This window comes from Seriola aureovittata, chromosome 13 (genome assembly GCF_021018895.1).
Source record: "Seriola aureovittata isolate HTS-2021-v1 ecotype China chromosome 13, ASM2101889v1, whole genome shotgun sequence".
Lineage (NCBI taxonomy): Eukaryota > Metazoa > Chordata > Actinopteri > Carangiformes > Carangidae > Seriola > Seriola aureovittata.
This window is the reverse complement of record NC_079376.1, coordinates 12,068,941-12,077,975: the sequence shown is the minus strand read 5'-3', so window position 1 is coordinate 12,077,975 and position 9,035 is coordinate 12,068,941.

The window sequence follows — 9,035 nt, the reverse complement described above, 5'->3', positions numbered from 1 at the left end:
AATTGATCAAGTTAATCAATACTAAAAATATTCATTAGTTGCAGCCCCACATTGAATTACATTTTTTTAGTATAATTAGTATAGTATAGTTTAAGTATTTAAATGACCAAATAACGTAAACTGCTGCAGACAGCAAGAGACTGTTCAATGCATTTAATCATTTTAATGGAGTTCCAGATCATTAATAGAGACTTAATCGTTCTTCTGCATTGAGCCGATTACATTTGAGAAAATGATATGAGAAGGCAAAGCTCCTTCATAGGGAGAGACGTAGAGAAAAAAGGGGTCAACCTTTTCTGCTGAAACACGTGCTGTATGGCTTACTTCCTGTTTCAGTAATGAGAGTGTTTTTGTTTTGATGTCGTCAACCTTGCATTCCTGTAACAGTTGGCTGTTGTAGCTTATCTCCCGGTGCAGACAGAGTATTAAATCTTGATGTTACACAAGGTGATGGTGGAGCTATGAGTCACAAAGGACCGGTGAGCGGAAGGCCAATTGTAAACAAGCGTATTTGTTTTGGGAAGGGGATGATTTCAGGGAAACCAAACACTTGTCGTTTCTCTGAGACATTTCCGCAAGATCTGTTGCTTTGTCCTGAGCTGACACTGCTGAGGGAAACAACCCTGGAATACACAGTTGGCCTGAGGTCCCAGAGTTGTAAACTCTCTTCTCTTTTACTCCATTAAAGGGAGCAGACAAAACTTTGAAAGTATTTGAACATTTATAATCCTACTAATTCTTCTAAAAGCAGCATTGCAAATGTCTCCAAAATCATCAATAGATTATTTCTGTTTCCCTAATTGATGCGGTATATGATCATAATATTTTGGTCTGATAAGTGAATATTAAGGACTAAACACAGTTCACAACAGCCCAAACTTTTTCATGACTTTATCTTTCATTTGGACTGACTAAAGAAACGACCTCTATTCTAGAATAAAGCACAAAGCTTTCAGTTTTCTGAAAATTGACCAAACTGCTGAGGCCAGGCTCATAACTGTAAACAGAGAGAAAAGATTGCATTGTGCCATTTTAACCACATTGCTATGGCCCTAATTTCTTTTCAAAGGATAATTTATTGTCCTTTTCAAAAAAAAAACAAAAACCATGAAAAGGCCGAAGCAGACAATTATTTGACCCAACTAACAAGTATTGCCTCTGTATCTCTGTATCTGAAACACGTCAACAAACCAAGTGCACCAAACGGAGACTCCAACAAATTCAGTTTGAGTTTGCTAAATGTGACAGTGCCCATATACTGTATATGTAACCCTTTCCTGGAGATTTAAGCCTTCATTAGGAATGAATGGGCTTTGACTTGAGTGCTACAGACAGACTGGGGAAGTCACTCACTTCTCATTCACAACACAGTTCATGAAAATGAGTGGTGCACAATTTCGAGTGTAAACAGTTTGTGTCTGCCATAATACAAACTCTAGATAACTAATACTATACTACGCTACCTGACACTATTGACACTAAACGTTACTGCCAACATTTTCTCAAAAGCCATCAGCAGTATTTCATTTTAGAGTTCAAAGTTCACCTATGAAAATAACACATTTATCTAGATTTCTTCTTTCTGTGATAATGGCAATTCCATGGTTAAGCATTACAGTGAAAGATACTCTGTGTTAAAGCTACTTTCATCCCCTTGACATGCTCCTTTCTTTTTGCTTTCCATCATTCTGTCCTGTATGTCTGAAGAGTTAAAATGATCACACGTCTCCGCACTAGAGAGTTCTTTTTTTTAACTCCACTATTCATTCAGCATGGCTGCAGATCACATGATAATTCCTGATACATGAATATATTCATAAAGATGAATGAATAAAAGCTACAGCACAGTAACTGTTTCTCATGTTCCATAACTGAATGACTGAAAGTTCTTATTTAATTTGGTTAAGAGTGGTTGGTTTTGACTTCTTTATGGTGTGTTACCTTGGTTTATCATATGTATGTCTTAAATGAATGTGTGACCAAATGTGTCCAAAAGATTGTTATTGATTACAATTATATACAAGTACATAAGAGCAATTAGCTGAAGCTAAAACAATACAAAATAAAATAAAGTAAATAAAAAAGCAGGCCATAATATTGGAATGAGGATACGAGTAAGCTAAGAACAGATGCATAATGTATGCTTATATGTACAGTGTGTATGTGTTAATATACATGTTAAAACATAAAATCATCTCACTGACTGGAGACAGCAGTGTAACAGTAATGCAAGACAGCAAGATTATATCTATATATATATATATATATATATATATATATATATATGATATAAACGTTGAAATTTAGGGATTTAAAATGTTGTAATATGTATATGCTGTATGTATGTCAACATAATACCATAAAACGAAATAAATGCTAGTGTGACACGGAACATTTTTAGGCCTCTGCACCCTGTTAGACAATCAGACGTGGAACCACAGCTGCCTATCTGCTGTAAGTAGAACGCTTTAATGTGCCGTGACCTCAGTAATAATGAAAGATTATCAAAGCAATTTCTCCCTCTCTGGCGTTACGCATGTTAACCATGACCCAAAATGAACCTGCAGCCAGGGTGTCACTCTGTTTGCTTATCAAGTGTCTCTACTCTGGACAGGACTGTTAGAAAACTGCTACAGTGGGTCACAACAGTGATGTCTGCTTCTCTTGACATTTATATTGCTAACATAACCCACCATGACCTATTAACTGATCTGTACTGCACTTGGATATCTGCCAATATGAATGTTGGAGCCAGGGTGCTCACTTTACCAGCCTAGAGGTCCACATTGTAGGACTATCACTGCAGACAAAAACTGAAGATGCCACTTTTATGACACCTAAATCCCACTGTTGGGTAATGTGAGTTGAAAAATAGCAGAACATATTGTAATTTTGTGCATATTAATAGGCTGGAAAGATATAGGTGTGAAAAAAAAGAAAAAACAAACACATCACAAATAGCCAAAAACAACTGAGGATGCTGGTATATTGCCTTACATCCTAAAGGAATGTAACATTACACAAACTGACTTTGTTGTTCATGTAATGTGTTGGGGAAACAAAGGCGATACCGAGATTAATTCTTACTGATCCAGGTCAGAGACCAGTCTGCTCTCTCAAATCCCAAAGCATCTCCTGGGCTTGTATATCTCAGTGTACTGCTGCCAAGCTGTCCTCACCTGCCCTACCTGACTCACAGGTGGCTCAAAGCCAAGACTGACAGACTGCTGGAAGGGAAACCTGCCACCATCTGGAACATCACAGGCTGCCAGAAACAGTCACGGCCAGACAAAATGTTACATCCCCTCGCTATTGTGCGAGGTTCAGTATCCTGCGAGTGCCTTTCGTGGAGGAGATAAAAGCTCAAGCCTGCTGCGAAATGGCATTTTCAACCTTTCGTAGTAAGAGTGAACAATATTTAATATAATGATTTTTTTTCAAATCTATCTATCTATCTATCTATCTATCTATCTATCTATCTATCTATCTATCTATCTATCTATCTATCTATCTATCTAATATATTTATCTATATCTGAGTACCAAACAAACAGGTGCAGCAGCTTGGAAACAGCCACAGTTAGCAACACTGTGTGACAGCAGTGAGGGGCATAGATATTTGAGAGGAGGTACAGTATAAATTACGCTCCAATGAATTTACCACAAGGTTTAGGGATGCAACGAAAGATTATTTTCATGATCGACATTTTAAAATGTCGATTTGTGTCCAGCCAGCACTCCACAATCCAGAGATACTGAATTTGCAATAACGATAACAAATTATTCAAACTTTCATAAGCTGGCTGTTGATTAATTTTCTAAAGATTCACTAATTAATTAACTGATTTAGTTCCGATAAGGTTCATGCAATTTGCAAGACCAGTTTTTGTGGGAAATGTCTAACTTTGCAGAACACTGTATTGTATAACGTATAAGGGAAGTGTAGTGGGGAAAAGTGAATGTGTGAATTAACCCAGTTAACCCAGTGATATCAGACAGCGTACAACCTGAGCTGCATTCAATGAGTTAATCAAAAATAAATATGAATAAACACAAAATCTGACTATTTCATAACAGGAAACACACAGAATGAGGAGTTGTGATTACGATTTCTATCCAAAACCACAGGTCATATTTAATGTGTATTTTATGTGTATTATTGTCTTATTCAATCTCTTTTTCTTTATCAAATTTTAATAGGCATCTTTCTCAAGTGGAGTTTCCCCATGTGTTTCACTATAGATAGATGCTACACGCAGACTGAGCACAAATCAAATGAAAGGTATAGTGCAAAATTGCCCTGCACTTTCATGTCAGTAACTTTTTTTTCTAGAGCAAACAGTTAATCTAACATTTCACCCTGCTTCTCTCCTGAGCTAGACTGAGATACTTCATTTCAAAGGTGACAGGAGAGAGAGAAAGGTATTACAGGGACAACATAGTCACATGAAATGTGTCCCAGATCACTGCCCTACCAGGACGAGCCCAAATCCGGCTTGTATTCTAATCATATATATTTAGAATCTCATCCTAAATTTACAAATCTAAATGAAGCAGAAGCTATATCGTTTCTGTCGTGCTCTATAATTCAAAGGTCTGTGGACCATCAACTAAATGCCCGTCAGGGCCAGCAAAGCTTTAAAACAAGCATCGGAACAATTATATGTTATGATGGCGGATGGTTTTGAGTTCACATAGATCTTTAACATTTGGAGGATTTGGTGCTTCCCACAAGCAGCAGACAAACTGCACCTTTTCATTTTACAATCCACTCCGTCTGAAGTATTGCCTAACAGTTTTTTTTTGGGAGAGACAGTGATGTTTTTATGCCTCATATTCCTTCAGATTCTGGATTGAAAAACAGGTGATATGGGGGAGTGAAAGAGAAACTGATACCATATCTGGACTCTTCTCCACTGACATTTCTTGAATGTGTAATGACATAGAACATCAGACATCTGGATGATCTTTGAGAACTTGACATTGATTGGCAGTGGCTCTAATAAAACTTGAAAATGTTTGTGCACCTGGCTTTTGTGCACGCTCTGAAAAAAAGAATCCACTGAAAACATGCTGTGGCGGTTTAGTAATCTCAGAAGCCTTCATAAGATGCAGCCAGACGTTTGAGGTTACTAGGATGAAGTCCTGCCTTGATCCTATAGGGGGAGGTGTTACTCTGCAGGGACTGGAGCACGAGCCTGGGACACATTGGACGATGAGAGATGGAGGGAAAGGGCAGCTGAGGTGAGTGGCGGGGTGGCAGCCGCAGCCTAAAGCCTCGCCACAGCCCCCGCAGGGTAATCTAATCAGCTGTTTCAGAGACTCTTGCGGCCCTGCATCTCTCTCTCTCATTTTCTGGGAATAGAGAAGAGCTCATTCCTCATTTTCAAGTGATGTGCCTCATCTCATTATCTTCAATCAGGAATGTAGAGGTTTGAAAACAACTGATAAACACAGGCACATTTTTTCCCTCTGCAGGACGACAGGGTTTAGTGTATCTTTTTTGTGGATTGTGACATTGCCCTTCATAGGAGGGATTCTACCAACTTCAGATGATGTTAATATACTGCTGGTTTGCCATTGCTTATAAACCACTTTAGTGCAAAGTGAATGCCAGTAGTGGACTATTCAAAGTATTCATAGTATTCTATTCAAAGTTACACTTCTCTCTGGTGCAATTGAATATGAATCCATTCATTTGTCATCCTTCCATTCAAACATTTACCACAAATGTCTAGTTATAACCCATTAAATTTTAGAGGCATCTGTACTGACTAAGCAGCAGAGCATCATAAAATCTGCCTCTGTCGTTGGGTCATACAGCTGTTAAAATGAGTCTCTTGATCAGACTGGAAATGAGTGTTTGTGTTTGACAAACACCCTGCAATCTGTTTAATTAGTTACAAGCGGATGGTTTTAGATAACAGGTTATGGGTGAAATTTTGAATTTGGATTTGGATTCCATTTGGATTGGATCAAATTTGAGGTTCAACCAACTTTACAACCAGAATGGACATCTGTCAGAACACAGCACGTCCACAAAAATCACCTTCAGGTCTCTGCTGGCACATCCTGAAGACAAGGCCCTCCCAGAGAGGAAGACTGGAGTGGTGTCTGACATCAAATGCTATAAGTCTAAGGAATAAAATGGCAAGGACCATGGACAAGAGACTATGTGCATTGGGAAGGGGGTCACACGTCACTGACCAGGAGTCAGTGGACGGATTTGTTGAGCTACAGTTAAAAGCTCCAGAACACGCTAAAACCACCTCTGACACCCAAATACAGGGCAAATTATGCACGGACGTGGCAACAACAACAGTCGGTACTCTCACATTGTACTTACTGCAACATACACTCACTTGACAGTTTTTAAGGTAGACATAGCTACCTAGCACCAAATTATACTTAAAATAGTAAAAGTTAAAGTTCTCATTACAATAATGTATTTCATATGATTGGGTTATAATTATTGGTGCCTTAATGTGTACACCACTTTAATATTACAGCTAGTAAAGGTGAAGCTAAGTTTAATCATTTTTTACATGGCTGTGGCTTATGAATGTTCCCTTATAGGTATGAATAAATTGCTACTCCCTTGGCCTTGTTTTCCTAATTCTTTCATTTTATTAATAGTTTTTAATTCATACATATCATCTATGTGTTTGTGTTTTAATTTGTGTTTATTTATGTCCAATATCTTGTCTTTAAACTATCCACATAGTTTTTGTGGTTGCAACTTATGTGGTAACTCACACTTTGTGCACCATTATAGTGCTTCCACCTTGAATGAAATGGCTACATACATAAAGCTTTGCTTGCTTCTTCCACTGTCCACATTGAGGTAATTAGTATTCTATTGGTCTCTGATTCATACAACAAAATCATACAAAATTTATAATACAGCTGTGTTATGTATTAATCATAAACTTTGTTTGTTATATTTTCTATCATCTAGTCTGCAAAGTAATAAATAACATTATGAGATACATGTAGTCCAGTGAAAAGTACAATACTTCCTTCTGAAATGTAGTTGAGTTAAAGTGGTATGAAATGGAATCAATCATCTAAAAGTACACACACCTCAAAATTGTACTTAGGTTAAGTATTTGAGTAAATGTAGTTACTTCCACCACTGATTATAACGTTCAGTTTTTGTTCCAACTGTTTTCAGGAGGTGCTGATTCAACTTTATTTTTTGTTTCTTTTGTCCGGTAACACCCCATATTTTTGAATGGGGGTGTAGGCTACACAACAAAAACCCTTTTAATAAAAACTGAACACTGTAGCGTTTGAAGGGACATGGTGGTCATATAATACATCCATAAGGGAGGATTTAGAGCAGGGCTGGGTTCATTTTAGCTTGCTGTGCCTAATAAATTGTCACCTGAGTGTATAGCCAACACACATTTTTTCAATATGGCGGGATATTTAAATGTCTGCTGCACCGTTCACTCTTTTTTGTTGCTAGGTTACTACTGCACTGCTAATGGACCTTATCATGAAGCTCACCTGAGAGACCGCGTCGCTTCGGCATGGTTTTATCGGCAAAATATTCTCCTGCTGTCGTTATCCTGTAACTCCGTTCATCGGAAGCTCCTCACGTCAGCTCGCGAACCCAGCACTTCTGTAGTGGAGTTGAACTGTCCTGGACCGGCTGTGGACATCTTAAGAACTATCTACACCGACCGCTGACCTGCTACTGCTTCACTTCAGCAAGCTAAGTGTTAGGCTCATAACGTTTCTGGTATTAGCTGCTAATGCTAACATGCTTTAACGTAACTGTCAACATCAATTACCAAGGAGGCAACAGGCCTTTTTAAATTTGCTTTGGTGTTAACTGTGAATTAACTAATTTTCTTGTCATGGCTGAGATTAGTTTTCTGTTGTTTGTTGATTGGCACGCATTATGATGCTCTCATGCTGCTGATTAGTGGTGATATTTCAACAGTGTTTTGACTGTTGTGGCCTGATTTGTTCTTGGGCACATTCCCCCCCCCCATTTCCTGTTTACTCTAAAATCCTGGGTCTGTAGAGGAGGGTAATATTACAACTTTGACGATGTGCAAATATGGCTGCTGTCATAATACTAGCATAATGGGAAACTCAACATGTCTTCTGAATATAGGACTTATGAACAGGTAGTCATGTTTACATATTTTTATCCATACTTTCATAATCTGCTGAGAATCAACGAAATGTTTCAACTCACAATGTGAGTTGATGGTCAGTTTGCTTTAAACTTGTTAAACTACTGAGCTCTTTCTCAGTGGTTTAAGCTGCTACCACACTTGGCTGCACTCATGCCAATGCCAACTTTAACCTTATAATCATCACTCCCAAATGTTTGTTCTGCTGAGCTTTGGTCAGGGTCAAATGCTGCCAAATATCAACTCTGTATGTACTGTATTTCCACACAATAAATCTGTTCCATGTGAGGAAACAGACTGAACTTAGATCACGAACTGTACAATGGTTTATAGGCTATACAGCAACAAAGTTTCCATCTAAGTGGTGATGTATTCCCAAATTACTGGCTCAAAAATGTGAAGTTATGTGAAACACGATGGTCTTTTTGCTAAAATGAATACGCTTTCATGTAATAAAACATTAATCTTTAAGGAAACCATCTAGGAGATGCACTATTTCACACAAAAAAACGCCACATATTGAACGAGTGTGACTGCATAGGCTGATGACGAAATGAGATGTATCAGGGTCTGGGTGGCTTATCACATTGGCTAAACAATTTCCTTGGGGAAACCATGTAGTGTATTAAAGGCTTTTTCAGGAAATAGACCATCTGGAGATTTTTCAGCTTCATGTTGTGCTCATGAAAGACACCAGGGATCTTTTCTTCAAATGTGACTCTAAAGTAATCCTGTTTATTCTCATAGCTAATTTGTTTTTTTTAACACAGTTTGAGGATTGATTTGTTAAACTTGAAACAACGTCCACTCTTGTTGAAACTATGATCAGCATTCATATGATGGGTTGAGTGCTGATCATTTGATTGCAAGTGCATGGTGTGTCAGG